General features: G+C 48.2%; 1 protein-coding gene across 29 annotated transcripts in view; it reads left to right on the top strand.

Annotated features, from left to right (window-relative positions):
- The window catches only part of LPP (LIM domain containing preferred translocation partner in lipoma), a 456,239-nt gene that overhangs the window by 68,388 nt on the left and 375,504 nt on the right, over positions 1-12,347 (top strand). For 2 of the 29 annotated variants that reach the window (XM_075004769.1, XM_075004757.1), the window contains exon 1: positions 8,314-8,443. The exons of 25 other annotated variants lie outside the window; for them this stretch is intronic. The gene's annotated coding sequence lies outside the window, so the exon portion shown is untranslated. Of the gene's footprint in view, positions 1-8,313; positions 8,444-12,347 lie in introns of those variants that run through there. 2 more of the 29 variants (XM_075004772.1, XM_075004776.1) reach the window with 2 other exon arrangements.

Consider the following 12,347-nt stretch of genomic DNA (forward strand, 5'->3'; position numbering starts at 1 on the left):
AGAAGATCTCAGTGTACCCCCAAGGGTATCTAGCTTCCAATGTCCAGTCTTGCTGGAACAGTAAAGGCAGAGACATTCTAACCTACCAAAGTTTATGCTCTGTTCTGGGCTAGCAAAATAAGTGTTAGGAGCAACCTCTGGCCCATGCATTTTTCCATTAAAATGCCAGTTCTTTGCAGGGTTTTAATATCTTGGCAGATCCAGCTCACACTGGGAACCAATGCATCCCCATGCAGAGTAGTGGATGTGCTTGAATGGTTTGTGGAGCTGAAATAAATAATTCATTGCTTTGGGATGAGAATCAGCAGAATGGGCCAACAAACAAGAGTAGGCGTCCTGTTGTAGGACCTTTTCCCTTGTGGTTTTTCCAGGGAGGCTGAATAGTGTTTGTGACAGGCTTGGTTGCAATCAGAGAGCTCAGGAAGAAACAGGCGGGTGTTGATGGTGTCTGTTGGCCTGGCTTCAGGTTTGAAATACCTGGTCCAGTTGGTTGTTAACCTTTCTGCTGTCCAGCTAGTCCCATCTGAGACCTAGTGGGCTGTACCTGGTCGGTATGGCTTTTAATTGGAAGGGTAGTTGGAATTAGGTTTTCAAGTTGTTGTTGGCCAATATTTCTCCTACCCCTGCATCAGTAATGGCTGTATTGCTGTGTAGATGTTGTATCCATCACTTTATTGTCCTTGCAAGTTGATAGATCTGTCTCTGTGAGTTTGCAAGCACGCAGTACCTTGGAAAGCAGGCTCCATTTCAGGAAGGCATCTCTGTTTAGGAAAGCACTTAAGCATATCCTTAAATCCCATTCAAGTCCAAGAAACTTAAGCAGGTAGGCAGGTGTTTTCCTGAGTGGGGATGGTTTTAACAATGCATTTAAAAGCTTTCATGAATAGGGGCCCACGTCACTTTTAATCAGGTGCCTTGTTAGAGATCAAAGTGGCTGTATTTTCAACAGGAATTCACTTAATGAAACTGACAGTTGGTTGGGAAACAATGTTTGTAATGCGAACAGAACTTTCAGAAGGAGAAGAGTGGTGCTCTGCAACTTATTTGGGGGTAAAACTGGATGAAAAGCTAAAATGCTCTGAACAATAAAATCCTGTTGAAATGGCTAAAGGAATTTGCGTCAGAGCTCTGTGCATCAAGGGTAACTAGGTGTATCTCACAGGATACATTGCAGTTAAAATGTAGCTTAGCTGTGCTGATCAAGAGTGTGACAGATTGGAAATCTGAGTCAGGTAGTAAGCTGCTTGGGATTACTTTCGATAAGTTATTTTTCCTTCTGAAAGTTCTTTTGTGATGAATAGGATTCTTGCAGCACAAGTTTGAATGGGACATTGTGTAGTAAGAATAATAAGCAGGTGCACCGCATAATATTAAGTGGAAAGCTACTGCCTAAATGGAAAAAGTAATGTGGCTAGTGGTGCATCTCAAGTAATGTGAGCATAGATTCCTGAGCAGTTTTCAGTTTCCCTGTGTGAGTTTTATTTAAGTCAATTACCCCTGAAATGAGTGGGACACTTTGCTTCTTAATTGGTTTCAGTGAAACTTTGCACATTTATAACAATAGGCAGCTCTAATGTATAAGTACTTCATAACAAGAGTAGCGCTTTGGCTGGAAAGACAGGATCGTTCTATGAGTGCTTGCAGATCACTAATGAAAAGCGGTGGCAGAGGTAATTGCATATAATAAAAAGTTGAAAAGCGGTTTTTCTTCACAAACGGGAGTACCTTTTGTGTTTCGAGAAATGAGAAACTGAGGGCCGTAGCTGAACCTGGGGATAATGCAACTAAGGGCTGAGCACATTTTACATAGACAAGCTCCACTGAAAGGTATTGGTCTTGAGCCCTCCTTTAGGCTGCCCCCCGCCCAGTGCTGCCAGGACACCTCCAAGCTCTGCATCCTCTCCTGCTATTGCATTGTAGGACCTCTGCACCCATCTGTCTGCTGTGTGTCTCAATCCCTGATTTAAAACGCCCAGCTTTTGGCTCTCCCATCCAGCTCTGTCCATGCATCTTTGCCTTGACCTATGTCATCCTCTTCTGAAAAGGAGATGCCAAGCATCTTCTGGGGAGAATGCAACTTGTTGGGCAGAGAGCTGCTCCTTTGGGGTTTGGCTTTTAGAGGTTCAGCCTATGGGTTGTGAGGATCCTGGTTCTAGTTATAGCCCTTCTGGTTTGTGGCCAATTGTTGGCTGGCACCAGTGTTCCCTGCAAGCTGAGTGTTTGGGTGGCTGCCCAGGAGAAATTCAGGGACCACCCAGCTGATTAGCAGAGCGTCCATGCCTGGCAGCCTGTGTTTCTGTCAGTAGTACAGAGCTGCACATGCTTTAGTGCCCAGAACAAAACTTATTCTACCCATCAATGGAAGAAATTAGCAGGAACAATGCCTGACACCATGCTCAGCTTTTCTAGCTGTGGGTCTCTCTTAAGCAGACTACTGCTTTTGGTCAGGCAGCTAGTGCACAGATAGAAACTGTGCCAATGACATACGAGCCGAGCAATCTTAACCTCTCCTGATTGTGCCAGTCCGTGTGTTACCCTATCGGTAGGGTGGATATTGAGCAGCCAGGCTTCCTGGTGTAAAGCAGGCCGCCTGCAGAGTCTGAAAAGGCATGGCACTGAATAAACCGGTTACGCGTGCGGTGTGCTTGTTCCTTCCTCTCAGCAAGGGATCCCAGCGCTTTCTTAACTGTCCCTGCTGCGTAGGTCGTGCAGGTTGGAGGGCTGAGAGAAGGGTAGTGTGTGGCAGCTTTCCTTGGGAATGAAATCTTTTTTAGTTGCAAAAAGCAGTTTTATTTATCCATGATCAGCTGACGTGATCTGTACCACCAAGGGTGTGTGTGTGTGTGAGAGAGAGAGAGAGAGAGAGAATATCTTGGAATTTTTCCTTGGGCAACTCTGCTTACGCCTCTATTTCCCCATCTGTGAAATGGGGAAAAATCTTTACAGCATATTGGCTATGGAAGTTGGTAGCCGACTCGTGAGGGATGTTCTGAGCATGCTTTTTTTTGCTCAGCAAGTTCCAAATTGTGGCTCCTTGTCAAAGCTGACTTAAATTACAAATAAAAACGCTGTCAAGGTGAACAAGGGTTCAGATGCCTGTGGTTTCTCTCCCTGCAGTGGCTGGTTGCATCACTGACACTGTGATTCTTGGCAGGGAGAGTGGCTCTTCTTGCTTATGGGGGTTAGGGCAGGGGTGGGCAATAATTTTTGATGGGGAGCAGCTCCAAGGTTTTGGTAAGTGTTCAAGGGCTGCGCTTTCTGTGCAGGAGGGCGGGGTCTGGGACAGAGGCTGGGTGCAGAAGGGAGCTTGGGTAGGAGATAGGGGTGCAGCGGGTGGATCTGAGAGGGTATCTGGGTTGAAGCAGGGGGTTGTGACCTGAGCAGGGGATTGGGGTGCAGGGTTGGGGAGGGGGTATAGGTGCAGGAGAGGATTCTGGCCTGGGAGGAGGGGTGTCAGAGGAGCTGTCAGGTCTGGGAGGATGTTGTGAATTGCGGCAATGGGAAAAGGGGGCAGGCGAAGGTGCTGACGATCAGGGAATGGGGTGGAAGAGGGACTGGGGTGCCAGAGACAGGCTTTGGCTTAGAGGCACTTACCAAAGGGGCTTCCGACCAGCAGCCCAGTGGGACCTCGAGGCAGGTTACCTGCCTGCTGCAGCCCGAGTCTGCTCAAATCAGCTGGCGGCTCCTCCATGTGCCTCTCTGTGTCACATGCCCCTTGCAGGGGTGGCAGCTTTGCACAGGACCCTGGGCAATCATCACGGCTCCCATTGGCTGGCTTCTGGAGGGTAGGAGCTGTGATGATTGGGCTGGGGGTAGGAGCAGCACACACGGTCTCCTCCACCACCCCTTTAAGGGGCACACAGTACCTAGAGGGAGCCCCCAGCTCTTCCGAGCAGCCTGGGGCTGCGGCAGGCAGGGAGTCTGCTTGGGGTCCCAGTAGGGCAGCCCTGTGGGCTGCATCAGAAGGCCTGGCGGGCTGGAGGCAGCCTGGGGACCATATCTTGCCTGCCCCAGGCTGAGGTTAGCATTGCCTGAAACAGAGAACACGCAGCAGAGAGGGCTTGTGCTCTGGTGTGGGCTGGCGAGTGCGGTCGGAAACTGGTTTGAAATAAGTGCCTGTGACCTGGGGCAGGTGATCTTTTTGTGGCTTAATTTCCCCATCTAGAGTGGATAATACCTGCCACGCAAGGGGTGTTTGTGCTTGTACAGTGCTTTGTGATCTTAGGCAGGAAAGATGTTGCACAAGTGCAGGGAATTATTACTTTTTCACTAGTCGCTTGTTAGTGTCCGAAGAATTGAGCCCCTGAGCACTCAACAAGATGATCCTCTGGCTGCTGTTTCGCCACTGAGCCTGGGCTGCCAGGGCTGTGGGCTGCTGTGCTGTCATCAATGACTCACCGCCCCTGCCTCAGGGTCTGCAGACACTACTTCAAATGCAATTTGTATCAAAGCCCTTGGCAGCCATACGCGGTAGAGAACACCTGGGGTTCGTGGAGCAGGGCTCTGAGTTTCCAATCACAGGAGAAAGAACAGTGTGAAACGTCCTTGGCTTGCTTTGGAGAAGGGCAGTCTAGACATATGCATTGTACAACTGATAGCTTCACGTACCTTTATCTCCACTGCAGCAGTAAAAGCCTTCCTGAGTTCACCTCCCCCCTTCTGAGACTTTGTGCCTTCTGAGAGTCACATCCCTAGCAGCTGGTCAGAGCTGTCATCCCCACTGACCACTCATTTGCTGCCCCCCACCATGGGACGTGGACTAAATGAGCTAGCCCCTCATCTCTCTCCCTGTCCTCTGTGATGTGGCAGTGAATCTGAGCCAGATTCAGCCCTGTCGTGACTCCATGGAAGTCAGTGGATGAGTTTGGCCCTTGTGTACCATGTCTAAGTAATGTTGCCGCAAGAGTGGTTGTGTGGAGACCTCAGCTGGGTCACAGTTGTATGGGGGCTGCATGGTTTTGTTCTGCGGGGCCGAGTTTGCTGTGGATGACGGGGCCGTGGCTGATTCAGGTTATGAGGGGGCAGTGGAAAGAGAGCTGTCACCAGTTACAGACCTGGGTTTTGTTGATCTGATCTCAAAAAGCAGGATATTCAAGTCGGGTAGAGCAGTAATGGGTAGGATGGGGGCACAAAGGAGATTTCTGCATTCTCCTGATCCTGGGGCTGCTCGATGTTAGTCTGAGCTGCAGAGCACCTGGAAGGCTGTGGTAAATTGCACCGACTGCAAATCTTCAAAGAGCTGGTATTTTAACTGGGTTAGGTTGGCTAAGGCCCCCCTCTGTGCCCCTGCAGGCTTCTCTGGTGCATGGTTGAGGACCAAGGCCAAAATCCATAGCTCTTCTTCCCATGAAAAGCTGTGTGTGTCACTCAGGGCCAGAAATTACCCAGTGTGCTGGCACGAGTATCTTTTTGTCTCTGAAATGTGATGATCATTTTCAATAGAAAGGGTCTAATCCTCACCTGATGTAAATTAGATTTACCCCACTTCAGGATCTGGTCCAACAGAGTAGAAACTACTCCCAAAATTGTTCTTAAATGCCTAACACTCTCTCACTCGTTAGCAAAACCCTGCCCCCAGTAAATGAAGTTAGGCAGTATTCTGGTGGGGAAAGGATTCGTGGTCAGAGCTGGGATGTACACTCTTCCCTTTTCAGGCCATGTCTGCATTGCCCAGAAGATCAACCTGCTCAGAGTCGATCTTCCGGGGTTTCATTTCACATGCCTGGTGGAGACGTGTGCAGTCGACCTACCGGGGGTTGGCAGTCTACCACTCTCCTTGCTATTGCGAGGAGTAAGGAAGGGAGGTCAAGAGGAGAAAATCTCCCATCAGCCTTCCTTGGTGAGGATGAGCAGGAAAGTCGATTGCAGGTAAGTCGATTCTAGCTACGCAGCTGCTGTAGCTAGAATTGCATATCTGCAATTGTCTTACCTGCCTAGTGTAGACCAAGCCTCAGTCTGGTAGCCAGTCAGTTCAAAGCTGTGTTCTCCAAGAAGGGCAGCAACGAGGCAGCTGTTTGCAGTCTACCGAGAAATTGTCTTTTTAGGAATTGCGACGCAACCAGTACACCTCACTGAAATATGAGGACACCTTTATGCTGCTTCCTCCCCGCCCCTCGGCCCCAAGTGCTTTTGATGGGAAAGAGTCACCACTCAGATCTTCTATGATTTGTTGGGCATGTAAAGCAGCTCAAGTGGTTTTTGCTCATCTTTTCCACTCTCTTTAAACCTCTGCCTTTTCTTGTCACTCTCCAAAACCAGCGATGGCTCCAGAGAAGTTGCAGGCTTATTGTTCCCATGTTGCAAGAAGTCTTAGCACTTCCTTGTTTTGACAGTGACAATGGGGAAGGCTCTTCCAGTTGAACGCTCAGAGCCGGCTCTTGCAGAGGATATGTCAGATGAGCGCTCCTCGCAGAATGCCGAATTGCTTTTCTTGGCTAAGCGACACATGTTTTGCTATGAGGGTGGTGGAAGAAAGGAGGGTGGTGGCTGGGGTAGGAGCAATGAAATCTTGCACCTTATGGCAAACAGCTTTCGCACTAATCCTTCCAACCCAAGGCAGTTATTGCTGCACTTTTTTTTCCCCCTAAATTGTCATAGCTGTTTTTAATCCCTGTCCATAATAAAGTCATGCGGTGTTAACACAAACAGCAGGGGAGCTGAACTTGCAGATGTATTGCAGGCTCTGCTGTTTATTTGGGGCTCTGACAGGTGAGGACAGAACTCTTTTTTTCTCCAGTGACTTTTTCTGAAAATCCCAAGCACGTTTGTTTAAATGCTTAACTCTGTGCTGAAGAGCGTAGTGGAAGGATCCAGCTTTGGAAGTTTTAAGCAATTAAGTCTCTTCACTTCCTAGGGAGGAAGGAAATCTTGGATGTAAAGGGAATTGGCTCCCGTGCACCTCCCTCTTGGGGTGGAATTCAGCGGTGGTCTAGCAGCACGCGGCAACATGACAAAATGGTTTAGGGCAGGAAATAAAGAAGAATATTGTAGCCCTTTAAAGTTCAGAGAGGGATATTTACCTTGTTGGAATGTGAATTACTCAAGGTGGAATTTGACAGCTTATTACATTTCACCTTCCCCAATTGGTGCCATGTCCGTCTGTTGCAAAGTCCGAGGGGATCTTTAGTGATCACCCAAAAGACATCACAGAGCCTTCTGTCTCCGTGATGGAGCATTTACTCAGTGTTGCTCTAGAATGCAGAGCGCCCCCTATTGGTTCATTAATCCTGTTTCTTCCACCCCTAAATCTTCATAGGAAGCGAGACTGGAAAAATTGGGCTTGTTTATCTTGGCACGAAGATGAATAAAAAGACACATGGAAAAAATATACAAAATAAAGAATGGTCCAGAGAAGAAAGAGCAGGAACATCTGTTTTCCCATCTCACGCTGCAAGAGTAAGGCCACATTGAATGAAATTAAAAGGTGGGAAATTCAAACCTGAATAAAGGTCGTACTTGGTCGCCCAGTAAGTTGGCTGTCCTGATCAGGCTCTGAAATAGGAGCAATAGACTTAATGTAGGTATAACCAAGGATTACACCTCCCAGTGAAAAGGAACTGCCCCTTAGTCCAAGGATCTAAATCTGTAACGCATGTCCCACGCTTCTGTGTGTATTCGCTAGGTAGATTGCTGGGTTGGCTTTGTTTCTGGGAGTTAACAGTCATTTAATCATCTCCACCCAAGGTGGCAGTCTATTTCATAAGTGTCTCTGACTTGGGCCTTGCCAGCCTGGACAACCTGCTTTTAAGGCTATGTCCATGGTAGTTGTATAAGCAAGCTGCACAACCCTTTTGATGAAGCAGAGAGCAGGGATAGGCTCACTGCATGATCAACAAGAAGTCTTGTGGCACCTACAGAATTTTTGGAGCATAAGCTTTTATGGGCAAAGACCCACTTGGCCAGATGCACGTCATACAACTGACAAAGTGGGTCTTTGCCCATAAAAGCTTATGTTTCAAAAAGTCGGTTAGTCAATAAGGTGCAACAGGACTTCTTGTTGTTTTTGTGGATATAGATTAACCTTGTGATACTTGTCACTGCATGATGCCTTGTGAGCCGATGCCTGGCTTTGCACACACTCTGTGTGCTTGTGCTGGCTGAGCCATAGCACAGCGCATGAGCCCCAGCTTTTTCCTAGATGGATTTGTTGGATTTCCAGCAAAGACGAGCAAAGCTGGAAACCCAGGGACATTCAGCACGCAGGGCTGTGCTCCACCACCCAGCCTGCTGTGCTCAGCTCCATATACGGCCAACAAAAGGAACAGGAAAAAGAAGCACGGCTTGAATACCAGACATATGATACATTCCTCAGGGCCGTGCGCCTGGAACTTGCTTCTCCCAGAAAATGGACTCTGTGTTGCCATTAATTCAGAACGTGAACTGCGAAACAGGGCTCGGGAAGCCAATGTTCTGAGAGCTGGCTCCAGGGAACACATCATCATAAGTGAGTTCATTTATTTTCACTGAGCTTTTCGGGGCAAACTGTCCTGCAGTTTGCAGGGACTCTTGGCTAACTGCAGAATATCCCTGCTTGCAGATTCATTATTTCTGTTGTCTTGCTTCCCTTAAAAATCAATCTGATTTGTCATCCCCCTTTTAATTATATTCTCCTAGAACTGCCTCTTCCTCTTGGCAGTTGGTGGAGGGCATGGAAGAGACTCAGTCCAGAGATGATGTCAATCGTGCGCTAACTCGAATCTTCCCTTGCTTAGGTCTGGAGTTTGCAGACACTTGATTGACATTACCTGTGAACAGCAGTGTTCCCAGCAGTTGGGCAGCTCCCCAGTAGAGATTCAGATGCCACCTAGCTGTTTAGCTGAGCACCCACAGCCACCCACCTTGGCTAGCATGTGTTTCTATTGGTGGTGTACCTCCACAACATGCCTTGGTGCACATACCATTGATTCCGCCCATGGATGGGAAAAAAAAATTAGGGGGCTCCCTGTTGGATAATTTGGCTAATATCAGTAAACTGATTGGACATGTGCATGTTTGCAGCATCAGGGCCTTAATTAGCAGGCCTAGGCAGTGGATGCACCGTGTAGAGGCTGGGGTTGCGTGTTGGAACTAGCACCCCAGACAACCATCCAAACTTGCCCAGCAGTCTGGAGCACTAGGCTTTGGGGGTTTTGTCCAGGATCATCTTTGGAGAATCAAAGGGATGGAATAGGTCAGTCCTTCACTTCCCTGCCTGTGTCATTGGCTCACCATGCACAAATGCAACCCCTTCAATGAGGTTATGGAGTTCAGCTGCCAGCCTACCCCTTCCTAGCTGATTTGGAAGCCAGACAGTGGATCTGAAGCTTCCCCTTGGGGATTTTAGTGCTGCCTTCTGGCTTGTCTCCTAAATTCCATCAATGTTTAAATGGCACAAACAGGTCATGAGGGGCTGAACTGGGAGATTAGTCAGTCTGGACCTTCTGCGTTTTAATTGTAGCCTTGATTTTCCCCAGAAGTGGGTGGGAAGGTGGAGGGGGTTTCTTTTTGAAAAAAGCAAGACAGTGATTCATATCAATTACCCAAGCTCTTCTGGTGCCTGTGGGCCAGAAATCCAGTGCGTGCTCAGTTGCAGTGCTTTTTCAAACAGCTTAACCTTATGAAGCTAACTCGAAATGTTCTCCCACATGAGCGGGTAGAACTGCACTGACTTCATCCCCGTGGCGATGAGGAAGGCCGAGCAGGGATGAGAATGTTTCTGTGGCACCATCACAGCTTCCTGGCTGATTGGTTACCAGCTAGACACAGTGGAGGTTGTTGGATATAGGCTGTGAAACATGCAGGGAGATCAGGCAACCCGCCATCTTGTGTAACTTTGTTCCAGGAGGATCCTGAAGAGCTCTACAGGCTCAGGGCCAGATTCTGACCTCTCTGACACCAATGGAAATTGGAAGTCAGACTTTCAGTTTGTGGAGTTATCCTCCTATCCAACTGGTCTGTGTGAGACCATGAGACATTCCGTGAGTAATGGATGGAGGTAGAGGTTTGATGCTGAAAGAAGATGCTTGGCATTTGCCTCCTTTTTGAGGACAGTGGTGGGACCATTACTGCCACAGGGTTGGGGGTTGGGAGCTGTCCTATTATTATTGTAAAAATTATTGCAATACACAGAACATTCATTTGCAAGGGGCCCCATTGCACTGGTGGGGACAAGAAAAGGATCAGGAAAAGGCCCAGGCTCTAGGGAAGATTCAGAACTCGGTCCTGCTCCTGGCCAAGCTGGGCCGAGTTGAGGGAAGGGGTAGAGCTGACCTCGGAATCTGACTTTTCGTAATGCAGCCACATCTCTTCCAGTGGTTGTGGAAGTACTACAGAATCCTCTGCATTGAGATTGTAACAACGGCTCCTTCTCTGACTGTCTGCGAGAGCTGTTTCCCTCATCTGACTGTGGAATGTTCTTCTGAGGCCTCTGAGAACATACCTAGGCATCCGTGCCTTGCTCACCATGAGACCTGGCTGAATAATTTTTTTTTAATTTAATTGGGAAAACACTTGCCCCCCCCTCACTTATTTTTTCCAAGCTTCCCATATTCATTTTTGAAATATTTAACATTCTTTTCAGGACAGTTACTGATATGGGTGTTTTTTGTGGTATGAAATAGGTTCATGTTTTTGACGTGTTCTGTGAAAAGGTTTGGAAAATGAACACTGTTGAAAAAGTTGATTTCTTCTGAGAAGAATCCTGCATTCTCCCCTCAAAGGAAACTTTTTGGTGATTTGTTTTTAATATGAAAGTTTGAGCCTGCTCTGATTGCTATAGGTTAGGAGCTGTCTAGTTACTTTAATGAGACAATTAGGTTGCTGTTTAATTCCAAATGTACTTTTCCACTAACCTTTCCACTGTCCTTTCCTATTTCTTGAATGGACTGTGAATGTACTCGAGGGATTAGAACTGTGCAGCTGTGTCGAGATCCCATCTGTTTCTGTACTTGACTTTCACGTCGTAGCACATCACTTTGTTCTCCACAGTTGTTTTTCGTATAAAACCAGGCATGTTGTTAGGCATCTGAAATAGTAACTCCTCTGGGCCATGTTATAATAGGAGGATGTTTCATTATGACAGCTTCCAACATCACGTAGAGGCAAAGACCTTTTTAACGCACACAGGGAGCGGGAAAAAAAAAAAGCAACCAGCATGTCTTGCTCAGATCTTTGAACCTCTGTCTTACCAAATGTATGTCTGGATCTATGTTTCCTAAGCTGTATTTTGCAACAACGGCTGGAAATTGTCCAGAGATGCTAATAGAGGACTTTGAGACAGTGAGACAAAGAGGAGTGAAGGTGAAATTCATGTTAATGAAAGCTTCCCTCACATGCAGTTAATATCCCTGCCACCCCAACCTTCCATCTAGTGTTGTTTAGAGACAGGAGAAGTAAAGGGAGTTTTACCTTCCAGAGGTGCAGTTTTCAAAGTTAAGCCCCCATTGAATGTGTGGCAATGGCTTTAGTTCTGCACAGTCAGGTGTGGATGTGTGACAAAGTCAGGCCAGCTGGTCCTGGAAGGCCAGTGAGCTAGCCCTAGAATGCCAGAGGGCCTTTTTCCTACAAGCTGAGAAGGGGTTACCTCAGGTCAATTAGGGGCACCTGAATCCAATTAGGGACAGCCTGAGATGAGGCCTTGAAAACCCCCCTCCTTCGGAGGGAGTGAGCAGGCTGGTAGCAGGAGGAGAAATAAGCTGCTCCTTGGTGAGAGACTGTGCTCCAGCCAATAGGGGAGAGACAGCGAGGGGAAGGACTGACCTCCTAGGGTGACCAACTAGGTGACAACCTGTCCCATTAAGGAGGCAGTGAAAGGTGCCCCCACCCTTGCCCCTGTTTTATTTGTTTGAGGCTGTATCCTTTTTGTTTGGTGAAAGATCTCCTCTTAGAACAGGAGTGGGGAAAAAAATTTGGCACAAGGGCCACACTTGCACGTGGAAATGATGTAGCAGGTCCATGAATGCTCACAAAGTAGGGTGCTGGAGTCAATGTTCCCTCTGATTTCTTCCATCCACGGGCAGAATAAAATTGATGCGCACGACCCATAGAAGCACACGCTGGTGGCTGTGGGTGCTCTGCTGATCAGCTGGGTGACACCTGGATATCTCCTGAGCAGCCCCCTGCCCCAAGTGCTCAGCTTACGGGGAACAGTTAGGGTGAGAGTGGCTGGGGTGCAGCCCCTGGAGTGGGGCAGGGATGAGGGCTTTGGGGTGCAGGAGGGTACTCTGGACTGGGGAGGAGGGGTTTTGAGACAGATCGGGGCTGGGGCAGGGTATTGGGTGCCAAGTGGGAGGAGGTCCAGGCATGTGGGCTCTGACAGCTCTCAGACACATTGTGGAAGAGCAGCCAGGAGCCTCTGCTTGCTGCCTCGT

Source organism: Carettochelys insculpta, chromosome 10 (assembly GCF_033958435.1).
Source record: "Carettochelys insculpta isolate YL-2023 chromosome 10, ASM3395843v1, whole genome shotgun sequence".
In the NCBI taxonomy this organism is placed as follows: Eukaryota; Metazoa; Chordata; order Testudines; family Carettochelyidae; genus Carettochelys; species Carettochelys insculpta.